We start from the raw sequence: 16,125 nt of genomic DNA on the forward strand, positions 1-16,125 counted from the left end.
GGCGAGCGCATAGTGCTCCGCAGGAAAATCTAGAGTTGTGAAGGATGAGGTGTGTGTTATGCATTGTCAGGTGTTATGTATAACAAGGAGGGATTGTATGTTCATGGACAGAATGCCAGTAGTCAGCATGTAGGTGAGGTAGAAAGAAAAGACAGCTACCCAGGTCAGAGGAGTGCAACTTAACACCAACTGAAGTGCTGGCTCACCAGAAGGCGTCACTAAATCTCCCGATTCCCAGGCTTGTAGTACTGGTAATATACTTCCTTGGTTGTTGGCTGCCTACCAACAGAAGGTATGCTGCAAATATTGGGTGTCTTTTATTCTTTTGAACAAACAATAGATGATTTTGATTTTTCATAGCAAGTCCTAGATGGACCTTGTATGTGTATGTATACTTAAACAATCATACTATGTACTCCTGTGTGTATTTCTGTTTATTAATGGCATAAATTTTGTTTTTAGCTTTTTTTTTTATATTTTATTATACTTTGTCGCTGTCTCCCGCGTTTGCGAGGTAGCGCAAGGAAACAGACGAAAGAAATGGCCCAACCCCCCCCATACACATGTATGTACATACGTCCACACACGCAAATATACATACCTACACAGCTTTCCATGGCTTACCCCAGACGCTTCACATGCCTTGATTCAATCCACTGACAGCACGTCAACCCCGGTATACCACATCGCTCCAATTCACTTTATTCCTTGCCCTCCTTTCACCCTCCTGCATGTTCAGGCCCCGATCACACAAAATCTTTTTCACTCCATCTTTCCACCTCCAATTTGGTCTCCCTCTTCTCCTTGTTCCCTCCACCTCCGACACATATATCCTCTTGGTCAATCTTTCCTCACTCATCCTCTCCATGTGCCCAAACCACTTCAAAACACCCTCTTCTGCTCTCTCAACCACGCTCTTTTTATTTCCACACATCTCTCTTACCCTTACGTTACTCACTCGATCAAACCACCTCACACCACACATTGTCCTCAAACATCTCATTTCCAGCACATCCATTCTCCTGCGCACAACTCTATCCATAGCCCACGCCTCGCAACCATACAACATTGTTGGAACCACTATTCCTTCAAACATACCCATTTTTGCTTTCCGAGATAATGTTCTCGACTTCCACACATTCTTCAAGGCCCCCAGAATTTTCGCCCCCTCCCCCACCCTATGATCCACTTCCGCTTCCATGGTTCCATCCGCTGCCAGATCCACTCCCAGATATCTAAAACACTTCACTTCCTCCAGTTTTTCTCCATTCAATCTCACCTCCCAATTGACTTGACCCTCAACCCTACTGTACCTAATAACCTTGCTCTTATTCACATTTACTCTTAACTTTCTTCTTCCACACACTTTACCAAACTCAGTCACCAGCTTCTGCAGTTTCTCACATGAATCAGCCACCAGCGCTGTATCATCAGCGAACAACAACTGACTCACTTCCCAAGCTCTCTCATCCACAACAGACTTCATACTTGCCCCTCTTTCCAAAACTCTTGCATTTACCTCCCTAACAACCCCATCCATAAACAAATTAAACAACCATGGAGACATTACACACCCCTGCCGCAAACCTACATTCACTGAGAACCAATCACTTTCCTCTCTTCCTACACGTACACATGCCTTACATCCTCGATAAAAACTTTTCACTGCTTCTAACAACTTTCCTCCCACACCATATATTCTTAATACCTTCCACAGAGCATCTCTATCAACTCTATCATATGCCTTCTCCAGATCCATAAATGCTACATACAAATCCATTTGCTTTTCTAAGTATTTCTCACATACATTCTTCAAAGCAAACACCTGATCCACACATCCTCTACCACTTCTGAAACCACACTGCTCTTCCCCAATCTGACGCTCTGTACATGCCGTCACCCTCTCATTCAATACCCTCCCATATAATTTACCAGGAATACTCAACAAACTTATACCTCTGTAATTTGAGCACTCACTCTTATCCCCTTTGCCTTTGTACAATGGCACTATGCACGCATTCCGCCAATCCTCAGGCACCTCACCATGAGTCATACATACATTAAATAACCTTACCAACCAGTCAACAATACAGTCACCCCCTTTTTTAATAAATTCCACTGCAATACCATCCAAACCTGCTGCCTTGCCGGCTTTCATCTTCCGCAAAGCTTTCACTACCTCTTCTCTGTTTACCAAATCATTTTCCCTAACCCTCTCACTTTGCACACCACCTCGACCAAAACACCCTATATCTGCCACTCTATCATCAAACACATTCAACAAACCTTCAAAATACTCACTCCATCTCCTTCTCACATCACCACTACTTGTTATCACCTCCCCATTTGCGCCCTTCACTGAAGTTCCCATTTGCTCCCTTGTCTTACGCACTTTATTTACCTCCTTCCAGAACATCTTTTTATTCTCCCTAAAATTTAATGATACTCTCTCACCCCAACTCTCATTTGCCCTTTTTTTCACCTCTTGCACCTTTCTCTTGACCTCCTGTCTCTTTCTTTTATACATCTCCCACTCAATTGCATTTTTTCCCTGCAAAAATCGTCCAAATGCCTCTCTCTTCTCTTTCACTAATACTCTTACTTCTTCATCCCACCACTCACTACCCTTTCTAATCAACCCACCTCCCACTCTTCTCATGCCACAAGCATCTTTTGCGCAATCCATCACTGATTCCCTAAATACATCCCATTCCTCTCCCACTCCCCTTACTTCCATTGTTCTCACCTTTTTCCATTCTGTACTCAGTCTCTCCTGGTACTTCCTCACACAGGTCTCCTTCTCAAGCTCACTTACTCTCACCACCCTCTTCACCCCAACATTCACTCTTCTTTTCTGAAAACCCATACAAATCTTCACCTTAGCCTCCACAAGATAATGATCAGACATCCCTCCAGTTGCACCTCTCAGCACATTAACATCCAGAAGTCTCTCTTTCGCACGCCTGTCAATTAACACGTAATCCAATAACGCTCTCTGGCCATCTCTCCTACTTACATAAGTATACTTATGTATATCTCGCTTTTTAAACCAGGTATTCCCAATCATCAGTCCTTTTTCAGCACATAAATCTACAAGCTCTTCACCATTTCCATTTACAACACTGAACACCCCATGTATACCAATTATTCCCTCAACTGCCACATTACTCACCTTTGCATTCAAATCACCCATCACTATAACCCGGTCTCGTGCATCAAAACCACTAACACACTCATTCAGCTGCTCCCAAAACACTTGCCTCTCTTGATCTTTCTTCTCATGCCCAGGTGCATATGCACCAATAATCACCCACCTCTCTCCATCAACTTTCAGTTTTACCCATATTAATCGAGAATTTACTTTCTTACACTCTATCACATATTCCCACAACTCCTGTTTCAGGAGTATTGCTACTCCTTCCCTTGCTCTTGTCCTCTCACTAACCCCTGACTTTACTCCCCAGACATTCCCAAACCACTCTTCCCCTTTACCCTTGAGCTTCGTTTCACTCAGAGCCAAAACATCCAGGTTCCTTTCCTCAAACATACTACCTATCTCTCCTTTTTTCACATCTTGGTTACATCCACACACATTTAGGCACCCCACTCTGAGCCTTCGAGGAGGATGAGCACTCCCCATGTGACTCCTTCTTCTGTTTCCCATTTTAGAAATTTAAAAAAATACAAGGAGGGGAGGATTTCTGGCCCCCCGCTCCCGTCCCCTCTAGTCGCTTTCTACGACACGCGAGGGATACGTGGGAAGTATTCTTTCACCCCTATCCCCAGGGATAATATACATATATATATACATATACACATACACACACATACACATACATACGCACATATATACACACACACATACATATATATACATATGAAAAATGTAAGAAACAATTCAGAAAACTGAAACTTCTAGCTTGAAATGAATGAAAAAAATCAATGTCATATAATGGTTCAACCTCTGGCTATGGAAAAAAAGGAAATGTATAATTTATTTACACAAACGCCAACAGCAGATTTCATCAATTTAACCACTGTATCAACAAATAGCTTTGTTGCTATATATTATGACATATATCACAGTTGTAGTGTATTTCATACTTATCTTCTGTTCTTCTTGTAAACCATGCAATATTGTTCATTATTTTAATGCAAGTTACTTATCTTCTTGTTCAGTGCTATCTGGTAATTATATTTGACATCAGCCTCAGAAGTTACTGGATTGGGTGTTTGGAGTTATGCAATCCCATGTTCTGCCATTATTTTGTGTATATGAATAGCTCTTATTTTCTCAGTGAATTTTATCCTCCCACTAATGGTCAACTTTTATTTTCATTGCTCTCCTACTGTTTGTTATTCAAATGGGTATAAAACTGTCAAAGGACAACATTCTTTGTAAATGAATGTCAAATAAAGTTTAGAATATCTTAGATATATCATTTATTTGTGCTGATAGTAGGAAAGACACATGTATTATGTGCTGCTCAGGTATGCTTCAGAGACCCCTTAGATGTGACATAATTGCTCTAGGATTGCCATTACTATATGATCTGTACCTCAGAAGGCACTTGCACTCCCAGAACTCAACATTAATCTTGAAATGACTCATAAATCAGCATAAAGGTTCTGGGTAAAGGTCTTTTCAGGCTTAAAAATTCCAGGTTGTGGAAAGTTTACTGTGTAATTACCTATTTGTAGTATGGGGAAGGAGTTCTTCCCTCATGCTGCACTCTTTTTTAGCTTTTTCCTATATGCAACATTTTAAACATGGCATGTTGTTAGGATTCACAATTTCATCTCTTTGTTTATTCCAGTAATTTACAACTCATAGAAGTATGTAAAGTCATGCTATAGAAGTACGTCTTTACTTCCTTTCTAATGGGTTTGTTGCCTAACTCTTTTAAAGAAATATTGACTGTTGATGTTATCAAACTTCTAAAAACTTAATGGTTGAGATCAAATTACCTCTTACTCTTCTCTTTTCCATGATGGACAAATTCATTGTCTTTAAACTCTCATTGTACCTCACCTCGCTTAATTTTAGTCTCATCTTTGATATCTTTTTTATTATACAGGTTTACCACTGACTTTCCTGCACTCACTTCCAAAGCCTTACCGGATTAACCATTTACCGGACCAGACGTGGTCACGTAATAATAATTCATCAACACACCTCTAACCCACTAATTATACATCTCCCATGTGTCTAAAGTATACCATGAACTGCTATAAATTTAAGTTAAACAAATATTAAATGTAAATTAGATAAAAACCATTCCATCATCACGCAATCATGCTTAGTACTCGTACCATTTTTCATAGTTTTTCTAATTGTCACTGCTTCTTGGAATTGCTGTCTGCATAGAATTTCAATATTTTCTCCTTTTGCTTTTTTATATCATAAACAGTTGATGAACCAATACTGTAGATGTCACATAGTTTACACACCAGAACACCACAGTCCATTTTTTTCAACAGTTCTACTTTATCTTGGATAGATATTGACTGGTGTTTATGTTTGGCACCACGACTGACACTCATATGTCTTATAAGCCATAGCTAGGGTTGAAATTTAAGCAAAATAAGCCAAGAGTCTCACAGTATCACCACCAACAAGTGCAGTGTAATGAATGCAAATAAGCGTGCCCTACACACAAGCCATCTGTGGCCACCCAGTAAACTAGTTTGATGGCTGCGGTAATTTCAAGTTCCCTTACATAATTTTGTCTAGACTGAAGGAGGTTCTGAACTATCAGTTGCCAGAAATTTGGTGGTGTGCCTGTGCTTGATTGCTGTTTCCTTCATTAGCATGTTAGTGGCAGGAAACAGATGAAGAAAGATCCAACGCATATACACACACATATATACTTTCTTCTTTCTTTCATACTATTCGCCATTTCCCGCGTTAGCAAGGTAGCGCTAAGAACAGAGGACTGGGCCTCTGAGGGAATATCCTCACCTGGCCTCATTCTCTGTTCCTTCTTTTGGAAAATTAAAAAAAACGAGAGGGGAGGATTTCCAGCCCCCCGCTCCCTCCCCTTTTAGTCGCCTTCTACGACACGCAAGGAACGGCAGCCTGTTCCACATATATACATGCTCATATATATTATACTTGTTTATTTATCATACTTTATCGCCATTTCTTGCCTCAGTGAGATTGCACCAGGAAACAGACGAAGAAATGTATAGAATGTATTTGTGCATGTGTGGGCTTGTATGTTTGCACATATTTATGTGGGTGGGTTGGGCCATTCATTCATCTGTTTCCTTGCGCTACCTTGCTAATGCGGGAGACAGCGACGAAGTGTAATAAGAAGATATATGGATAGATAGTGATAAATAATGTGCATTTTCATGGTTGCTCCCATCATCCATTCCCATCGCCACCCTGCCACACATGAAAACATGGGCTTTAGATAGGGTTGTGCAGAGGAGGGTGGATGTGTTGGAAATGAATGTTTGAGGACAGTATGTGATGTGAGGTGGTTTGATTAAGTAATGAAAGGGTAAGAGAGATGTTTGGCAATAAAAAGAGTATCGTTGAGAGAGCAGAAGAGGGGGTATTTAAATGGTTTGGTCACATGTAGAGAATGAGTGAGGAAAGAATGACAAAGAGGATATAATTGTCAGAGGTGGAGGGAATGAGGAGAAGAGGGAGATCAAATTGGGGGTGGAAGGATTGAGTGAAAAAGATTTTGAGCGATCGGGGCCAGAACATACAGGAGGGTGAAAGGTGTGCAAGGAATAGAGTGAATTGGAAGGATGTGGTATACTGGGGTTGACGTGCTGTCCATGGATTTAACCACGCCTCGCAATCATATAACGTTGTTGTAACCAATATTCCTTCAGACATACCCATTTTTACTTTCCGAGATAATGTTCCCGACCTCCACACATTCTTCAACGCTCCCAGAACTTTCGCCCCCTCCCCCACCCTATGATTCACTTCCGCTTCCATGGTTCCATCCGCTGCCAAATCCACTCCCAGATATCTAAAACACTTCACTTCCTCCAGTTTTTCTCCATTCAAACTTACCTCCCAGTTGACTTGTCCCTTAACCCCACTGTACCTAGTAACCCTGCTCTTATTCACATTTACTCTCAGCTTTCTTGTTTCACACTCTTTACCAAACTCAGTCACCAGCTTCTGCAGTTTCTCACACGAATCAGCCACCAGCGCTGTATCATCAGCGAACAACAACTAACTCACTTCCCAAGGTCTCTCATCCACAACAGACTGCATTCTTGCCCCTATTTCCAAAACTCTTGCATTCACCTCCCTAACAACCCCATCCATAAACAAATTTAACAACCATGGAGACATCACACACCCCTGCCGCAAACCTACATTCACTGAGAACCAATCACTTTCCTCTCTTCCTACACATACACATGCCTTTCATCCACGATAAAAACTTTTCACTGCTTCTAACAACTTCCCCCCAGACCATATATTGTTCACACCTTCCACAGAGCATCTCTATCATCTCAATCATATGCCTTCTCCAGATCCATAAATGCTACTTACAAATCCATTTGCTTTTCTAAGTATTTCTCACATATTCTTCAAAGCAAACACCTGATCCACACATCGTCAACCACTTCTGAAACCACACTGCTCTTCCCCAATCTGATGCTCTGTACATCCCTTCACCCTCTCAATTAATACCCTCCCATATAATTTCCCAGGAATACTTAACAAACTTATACCTCTGTAATTACAGCACTCACTCTTATCCCCTTTGCCTTTGTACAATGGCACTATGCAAGCATTCCGCCAATCCTCAGGCACCTCACCATGAGTAATACACACATTAAATAACCTTACCAACCAGTCAAAAAAATACAGTCACCCCCTTTTTTAATAAATTCCACTGCAATACCATCCAAACCTGCTGCCTTGCCGGCTTTCATCTTTGGCAAAGCTTTTACTACCTTTTCTCTGTTTACCAAACCATTCTTCCTAACCCTCTCACTTTGCACACCACCTCGACCAAAACACCCTATATCTGCCACTCTATCATCAAACACATTCAACAAACCTTCAAAATAGTCACTCCATCTCCTTCTCACATCACCACTACTTGTTATCACCTCCCCATTAACCCCCTTCACTGAAGTTCCTATGTGTTCCCTTGTCTTAAGCACTTTATTTACCTCCTTCCAGAACATCTTTATATTCTCCCTAAAATTTAATGATATTCTCTCACCCCAACTCTCATTTGCCCTCTTTTTCACCTCTTGCACCTTTCTCTTGACCTCCTGCCTCTTTCTTTTAAACATCTCCCGGTCATTTCCATTATATCCCTGCAAAAATCGTCCACATGCCTCTCTCTCTTCCCTTTCACTAATAATCTTACTTCGTCATCCCACCACTCACTAACCTTTCTAATCTGCCCACCTCCCATGCTTCTCATGCCAAAAGAATCTTTTGCGCAAGCCATCACTGCTTCCCTAAATACATCCCATTCCTCCCCCACTCCGCTTATGTCCTTTGTTCTCACCTTTTTCCATTCTGTACTCAGTCTCTCCTGGTACTTCCTCACACAAGTCTCCTTCCCAAGCTCACTTACTCTGACCACTCTTTTCACCCTTGGCAAGATTCTCTCTTCTGAAAACCTCTACAAATCTTCACCTTCGCCTCCACAAGATAATGATCAGACATCCCTCCAGTTGCACCTCTCAGCACATTAACATCCAAAAGTCTCTCTTTCGCATGCCTATCAATTAACACGTAATCCAGTAATGCTCTCTGGCCATCTCTTCTACTTACATACATATACTTAAGTATATCTCTCTTTTTAAACCAGGTATTCCCAATCACTAGTCCTTTTCCAGCACATAAATCTACAAGCTCTTCACCATATCCATTTACAACACTGAACACCCCATGTACACCAATTATTCCCTCAACTGCCACATTTTTCACCTTTGCATTCAAATCACCCATCACTATAACCCGGTCTCGTGCATCAATACTACTAACACACGCACTCAGCTGCTCCCAAAACACTTGCCTCTCATGATCTTTCTTCTCATGCCCAGGTGCATATGCACCAATAATCACCCATCTCTCTCCATCCACTTTCAGTTTTACCCATATCAATCTAGAGTTTACTTTCTTACATTGTATCACATACTCCCACCACTCCTGTTTCAGGAGTAGTGCTACTCCTTCCCTTGCTCTTGTCCTCTCACTAACCCCTGACTTTACTCTGAAGACATTCCCAAACCACTCATCTCCTTTACCCTTGACCTTTGTTTCACTCAGAGCCAAAACATCCACGTTCCTTTCTTTAAAACTACTACCTATCTCTCCTTTTTTCTCATCCTGGTTACATCCACACACATTTATACGCCCCGATCTGAGCCTTCGAGGAGGATGAGCACTGCCCGTGTGACTCCTTCTTCTGTTTCCCCCTTTAGAAAGTTAATACAAGGAGAGGAGGGTTTCTAAGCCCACCGCTCCTGTCCCCTTTAGTTGTCTTCTACAACATGTATGGAATGCGTGGGAAGTATTCTTCCTCCATTGTCCCCATGGATACCCTATCCCTAGGGAGTGGATTTGGCAGCGGATGGAACCATGGAAGCAGAAGTGAATCATAGGGTGGAGAGGGGGCGAAAGTTCTCGGAGCGTTGAAGAATGTGTGGAAGTTGTGAACATTATCTCGGAAAGGAAAAATGAGTATGTTTGAAGGAATAGTGGTTCCAACAATGTTATATGGTTGTGAGGCATGGGCTATGGATAGAGTTGTGCAGATGAGGGTGGATGTGCTGGAAATGAGAGGTTTGAGGAGAATATATGGTGTGAGGTGGTTTGATCGAGTAAGTAATAATAGGGTAAGAGAGATCTGTGGTAATAAAAAGAGTGTGGTTGAGATAGCAGAAGAGGGTGTTTTGAAATGGTTTGGTCACATGGAGAGAATGAGTAAGGAAAGATTGACGAAGAGAATATATGTGTCAGAGGTGATGGGAAAGAGAAGTGGGAGACCAAATTGGAGGTGTAAAGATGGAGTGAAAAAGATTTTGAGTGATCGGGACCTAACATGCAGGAGGGTAAAAGGCGTGCCAGGAATAGAGTGAATTGGAACGATGTGGTATACCGGGGTTGACGTGCTGTCAATGGATTGAACCAGGGCATGTGAAGCGTCTGGGTTAAACCATGGAAAGTTTCGAGGGGCCTGGATGTGGAAAGGGAGCTGTGGTTTCGGTGCATTATTACATGACAGCTAGAGACTGAGTGTGAACGAATGTGGCCTTTGTTGTCTTTTCCTAGTGCTACCTCGTATACATGAGGGGGGGAGGGGGTTGTTATTTCATGTTTGGCGGGGTGGCGATGGGAATGAATAAAGGCAGACAGTATGAATTATGTACAAGTGTATATATGTATGTCTGTGCATGTATATATATGTATACGTTGAGATGTATAGGTATGTATATTTGCGTTTGTGGACGTGTATGTATATACATGTGTATGTGGGTGGGATGGGCCATTGTTTCATCTGTTTCCTTGCGCTACCTCGCTAACGCGGGAGACAGCGACAAAGCAAAATATATATATATATATTTTTTATTTTTTTTAATTTTGCTTTGTCGCAATCTCCCGTGTTGCGAGGTAGCGCAAGGAAACAGATGAAAGAATGGCTCAACCCACCCACATACACATGTATATACATAAATGTCCACACATACAAATATACATACCTATACATCTCAACGTACACATATATATACACACACTGACATATACATATATACACATGTACATAATTCATACTGTCTGCCTTTATTCATTTCCATTGCCACCTCACCACACATGGAATAACAACCCCCTCCCCCCTCATGTGTGCGAGGTAGTGCTATAAAAGAGAACAACGGCCCCATTCGTTCACACTCAGTCACTAGCTTTCATGTAATAATGCACCGAAACCACAGCTCCCTTTCCACATCCAGGCCCCACAGAACTTTCCATGGTTTACCCCAGACGCTTCACATGCCCTGGTTCAATCCATTGACAGCACGTCGACCCCGGTATACCACATCGTTCCAATTCACTCTATTCCTTGCACGCCTTTCACCCTCCTGCATGTTCAGGCCCTGATCACTCAAAATCTTTTTCACTCCTTCTTTCCACCTACAATTTGGTCTCCCACTTCTCCTCGTTCCCTCCACCTCTGACACATATATCCTCTTGGTCAATCTTTCCTCACTCATTCTCTCCATGTGACCAAACCATTTCAAAAACCCTTTTCTGCTCTCTCGACCACACTCTTTTTATTACCACACATCTCTCTTACCCTTACATTACTTACTCGATCAAATCACTTCACACCACATATTGTCCTTAAACATCTCATTTCCAGCACATCCACCCTCCTCCACACAACTCTATCCATAGCCCACGCCTCGCAACCATACAACATTGTTGGAACCACTATTCCTTCAAACATACCCATTTTTGTTTTCTGAAATAATGTTCTCGACTTCCACACATTCTTCAAGGCTCCCAGAATTTTTGCTCCCTCCCCCATCCTATGATGCACTTCCGCTTCCATGGTTCCACTCGCTGCCAAATCCACTCCCAGATATCTAACACACTTCACTTCCTGCAGTTTTTCTCCATTCAAACTTACCTCCCAATTGACTTGACCCTCAACCCTACTGTCTACTGTACCTAATAACCCTGCTCTTATTCACATTTACTCTTAACTTTCTTCTTTCACACACTTTGCCAAACTTAGTCACCAGCTTCTGCAGTTGAATCAGCCACCAGCACTGTATCATCAGCGAACAAAACTGACTCACTTCCCAAGCTCTCTCATCCCCAACAGACTGCATAGTTGCCCCTATTTCCAAAACTCTTGCATTCACCTCCCTAACAACCCCATCCATAAACAAATTAAACAGCCATGGAGACATCACACACCCCTGCCGCAAACCTACATTCACTGAGACCCAATCGCTTTCCTCTCTTCCTACACGTACACATGCCTTACATCCTCAATAAAAACTTTTCACTGCTTCTAACAACTTGCCTCCCACAACATATATTCTTAATACCTTCCACAGAGCATCTCTATTAACTCTTTCATATGCCTTCTCCAGATCCATAAATGCTACATACAAATCCATTTGCTTTTCAAAGTATTTATCACATACATTCTTCAAAGCAAACACCTGATCCACACATCTACCACTTCTGAAACCACACTGTTCTTCACCAATCTGATGCTCTGTACATGCCTTCACCCTCTCAATCAGTACCCTCCCATATAATTTCCTAGGAATACTCAACAAATTTATACCTCTGTAATTTGAGCACTCACCTTTGTCCCCTTTTCCTTTGTACAATGGCACTATGCAAGCATTCTGCCAATCCTCAGGCACCTCACCATGAATCATACTTACATTAAATTACCTTACAAACCAGTCAAAAATACAGGCACCCCCTTTTTTATTAAATTCCACTGCAATACCATCCAAACCCGCTGCCTTGCCGGCTTTCATCTTCCGCAATGCTTTTGCTACCTATTCTCTGTTTACCAAATCATTTTCCCTAACCTTCTCACTTTGCACACCTCCTCTACCAAAACACCCTATATCTGCCACTCTATCATCAAACACATTCAACAAACCTTCAAAATACTCACTCCATCTCCTTCTCACATCACCACTACTTGTTATCACCTCACGATTAGCTCCCTTCACTGAATTTCCCATTTATTCCCTTGTCTTACGCACTTTATTTACCTCCTTCCAAAACATCTTTTTATTCTTCCTAAAATTTAATGATACTCTCTCACTCCAACTATAATTTGCCCTCTTTTTCACCTCTTGCACATTTCTGTTGACCTCCTGCCTCTTTCTTTTATACATCTCCCTCTCATTTGCATTATTTCCTGGCCAAAATTGTCCAAATGCCTCTCTCTTCTCTTTTACAAATAATCTTACTTCTTCATCCCACCACTCACTACCCTTTCTAATCAACCCACCTCCCACGCTTCTCATGCCACAAGCAGCTTTTGTGCGAGCCATCACTGCTTCCCTAAATACATCCCATTCCTCCCCCACTCCCTTTACCTACTTTGTTTTCACCTTTTTCCATTCTGTACTCAGTCTCTCCTTCTACTTCCTCACACAAGTCTCCTTCCCAAGCTCACTTACTCTGACCACTCTCTTCACCCCAACATTCTCTCTTCTTTTCTGAAAACCTCTACAAATCTTCACCTTCGTCTCCATAAGATAATGATCAGACATCCCTCCAGTTGCACCTCTCAGCACATTGACATCCAAAAGTCTCTCTTTCGCTTGCCTATCAATTATCATGTAATCCAACAACGCTCTCTGACCATCTCTCCTACTTACATATGTATACTTATGTATAGCTCACTTTTTAAACCAGGTATTCCCAATCACCAGTTCTTTTTCAGCACATAAATCTACAAGCTCTTCACTGTTTCCATTTACAGCAGTGCACACTCCAAGTATACCAATTATTCCCTCAACTGCCGCATTTCTCACCTTTGCATTCAAATCACCCATGAGTATAACCTGGTCTCGTGCATCAAAACAACTAACACACTCATTCAGCTGCATCCAAAACACTTGCCTCTCACGATCTTTCTTCTCATGCCCAGGTGCACATGCACCAATAATCACCCATCTCTCTCCATCCACTTTCAGTTTTACCCATATCAATCTAAAGTTTACTTTCTTTCACTCTATCACATATTCCCACAACTCCTGTTTCAGGAGTAGTGGTACTTCTTCCCTTGCTCTTGTCCTCTCACTAACCCCTGACTTCACTCCCAAGACAATCCCAAACCACTCTTCCCCTTTACCCTTGAGCTTCGTTTCACTCAGAGCCAAAACATCCAGGTTCCTTTCCTCAAATGTACTACCTATCTCTCCTTTTTTCTCATCTTGGTTACATACAAGCACATTTAGACACCCCAATTTGAGCCTTCGAAGAGTATGAGCACTCCCCGCGTGACTCCTTCTTCTGTTTCCCCTTTTAGAAAGTTGAAATACAAGGAGGGGAGGGTTTCTGGCCCCCCACTCCCATCCCCTGTAGTTGCATTCTACGACACGTGAGGAATACTTGGGAAGTATTCTTTCTCCCCTATCCCCAGGGATATATTTATTTATATGTATTTATTTTGCTTTGTCGCTGTCTCCCGCGTTAGCGAGGTAACGCAAGGAAACATATGAAAGAATGGCCCAACCCACCCACATACACATGTATATACATACACGTCTACACACGCAAATATACATACCTATACAACTCAATGTATACATATATATACACACACAGACATATACCTATATACACATGTACATAATTCATACTGTCTGCCTTTATTCTTTCCCATCACCACCTTGCCACACATGGAATAACAACCCCCTCCCCCTCATGTGAGCGAGGTAGCGCTAGGAAAAGACAACAAAGGCCCCGTTCGTTCACACTCAGTCTCTAGCTGTCATGTAATAATGCATCGAAACCACAAGTCCCTTTCCACATCCAGGCCCTACAGAACTCTCCATGGTTTACCCCAGACGCTTCACATGCCCTGGTTCAATCCATTGACAGCAATTCGACCCCGGTATACCACATCGTTCAAATTCACTCTATTCCTTGCCCGCCTTTCACCCTCCTGCATGTTCACGCTTCAATCACCCAAAATCTTTTTCACTCCATCTTTCCACCTCCAATTTGGTCTCCCACTTCTCCTTGTTCCCTCCACCTCTGACACATATATCCTATTGGTCAATCTTTCCTCACTCATTCTCTCCTTGTGACCAAACCATTTCAAAACACCCTCTTTTGCTCTCTTAAGCACACTCTTTATATTACCACACATCTCTCTTACCCTATTATTACTCACTCAATCAAACCACCTCACACCACATATTGTCCTCAAACATCTCATTTCCAGCACATCCACCCTCCTGCGCACAACTCTTTCCATAGCCCACGTCTCGCACCCATATAACATTGTTGGGACCACTATTCCTTCAAACATACCCATTTTTGCTTTCTGAGATAATGTCCTCGACTTCCACACATTCTTCAAGGCTCTCAGAATTTTCTCCCCCTCCCCTACCCTATGATTCACTTCCGCTTCCATGGTTCCTTCCGCTGCCAAATGCACTCCAAGATATCTAAAACACTTCACTTCTTCCAGTTTTTCTCTATTCTTACCTTCCAATTGACTTGACCCTCAAACCTACTGTACCTACTAACTTTTCTCTTATTCACATTTACTCTTACCTTTCTTCTTTCACACACTTTACCAAACTCAGTCACCAGCTTCTGCAGTTTCTCACATGAATCAGCCACCAGCGTTGTATCATCAGCAAACAACAACTAACTCACTTCAAAACCTCTCTCATCCACAATATTCTACATACTTGCCTCTCTTTCCAAAACTCTTGCATTCATATCCCTAACAAATACATCCATAAACAAAATAAACAACCATGGAGATATCACACACCCCTGCCGTAAACCTACATTCATTGAGAACCAATCTTTTTCCTCTCTTCCTACACGTACACATGCCTTACATTCTTAATAAAAACTTTTCACTGCTTCTAAAAACTTACCTCCCACACCATATATTCTTAATACCTTCCACAGAGCATCCCTATCAACTTTATCATATGCCTTCTCCAGATCCATAAATGCTACATACAAATCCATTTGTTTTTTTAAGTATTTCTCACATACATTCTTCAAAGCAAACACCTGATCCACACATCCTCTACCACTTCTGAAACCACACTGCTCTTCCCCAATCTGATGCTCTGTACATGCCTTCACCCTCTCAATCAATACCCTCCTATATAATTTACTAGGAATACTCAACAAACTTATACCTGTGTAATTTGGGCACTCACTCTTAACCCCTTTGCCTTTGTACGGTGGCAATATGCAAGCATTCCGCCAATCCTCAGGCACCTCACCATGAATCATACATACTTTAAATAACCTTACCAAACAGTCAACAATACACTCACCCCCTTTTTTCATGAATTCCACTGCAATACCATCCAAACCCGCTGCCTTGCCAGCTTTCATCTTCCGCAAAGCTTTTACTACCTCTTATCTGTTTACCA

Source organism: Panulirus ornatus, chromosome 54, assembly GCF_036320965.1.
Source record: "Panulirus ornatus isolate Po-2019 chromosome 54, ASM3632096v1, whole genome shotgun sequence".
In the NCBI taxonomy this organism is placed as follows: domain Eukaryota; kingdom Metazoa; phylum Arthropoda; class Malacostraca; order Decapoda; family Palinuridae; genus Panulirus; species Panulirus ornatus.